Genomic DNA, 1,347 nt, shown 5'->3' on the forward strand with positions numbered 1-1,347 from the left:
GGCGGTGACCACAAAACTGGTTGGGGCTGCTACGAATGCTGCACATAGGGCAAAGGGGAACTTTTTTTCTTCCTTCTCCTCCTCTTTTTTCTCCTTCTTCTCCTCGCCTCATCGCAAGAGAAGGGGACCGGCGGACATCTGAACTGGTTTCCTCGTGTCCCAACCACCACCACCACCCCACACCCTCCCTTCACTTCACGCTTCCCTAAGTTTACAACTCTACTACGCCGTACGGGGCCAGGGCGTAGCGTAAACAGCAACCCCCCTCCCCCTCCCTCCCTTCCCCCCTCTCTCTCTCTCCCAGAACACCACCACGTGAGGAGGACGAACAGCCTAACCTGGAGTAGGCCTAACCTTGAGGAGGCATCTCATCTCATCCGCCCAGTAGACCACAGTAGACACAAAACTAGCACGACTGCCAAATAAGGGCATGAAATACGAAGAGTCCCCGACCACAATAGGGACAGTGCGCGCCTACACCAGTCTCCCTAGTGGATCTGTCAGCTTGCTCGTAGCGTCATTGGCCTAGTGGTTAGGCTACCGGACCCGTGATCGTGTGAGACTGCGGGTTCGGGGGTTCGAGCCTCAGAACGATCATATTATGGTGTGTTCTTGGGAAAGGCATTTTTCTTCATACGAATTTTCCCTCCCTCATTTGCTTACGTCTTTTCGGAGATAGACGTAAAATCCAGAGGTCCCCACCTCTTTAAAAAAAAAACTAAACAAAATTTAAAGAAAAGTGAGTTAAGTTAAACAAAATACAATTTTATTACATTTCCGCTTTCCAAACCATTATTACCACTTTGAAGGAATTGAGGGCTCAACTTAATGGCTGAACTTTCTTTTTTCAAAGTTGGCAAAACAATAACCTTTCTTCAATTATAAACACACGCAGTTTTATTGTTTGTTTTTTCGGGTATTTTTTTTTGAAGTAATAGAGCATGTTAATGTAACAGATTTGATCAGAAATGATGCGCAACACTTCGACTGGATTTTCTTGTCACCTCATGAACACATTGACCAACTTGACAGCCCTTTTTGTCACCTCATGAACACATTGACCAACTTGACAGCCCTGAGTAGTACAACACTGCTATTACAGAATGTGTAAGTGATAAAACTACCTCTACCAGAAGTCGAGGCGAGAGCCACAGGAGTCTGCGATGTAATGACAACACTCTGTGATAGAATGAAAGGGAGGGAGGGAGAGGGAGGGAGAAAGAGACAGAGGGAGGGAGAGAGAGAGGGGGTGGAGAGAGAGGGAGGGTGGAGAGAGAGGGAGGGTGGAAAGGGAGAGAGGAGAGAGAGAGGGAAAGAGAGAGAGGGAAACAGAGAGAGAGAGAGAGA

General features: G+C 47.7%; 1 long non-coding RNA gene across 1 annotated transcript; it reads right to left on the reverse strand.

Moving 5' to 3' along the window:
* Window positions 1–928: 928 nt before the first annotated feature.
* Window positions 929–1,258, reverse strand: LOC118478637. The gene is made up of 2 exons (XR_004859192.1): window positions 1,046–1,258; window positions 929–1,004 (listed from the first exon to the last, which is right to left on the reverse strand). It is a non-coding gene; the product is annotated as an uncharacterized LOC118478637 (long non-coding RNA).
* Between the last annotated feature and the right edge of the window lie 89 nt (window positions 1,259–1,347).

This window comes from Aplysia californica, unplaced genomic scaffold (assembly GCF_000002075.1).
Source record: "Aplysia californica isolate F4 #8 unplaced genomic scaffold, AplCal3.0 scaffold00765, whole genome shotgun sequence".
Classification (NCBI taxonomy): Eukaryota; Metazoa; Mollusca; class Gastropoda; order Aplysiida; family Aplysiidae; genus Aplysia; species Aplysia californica.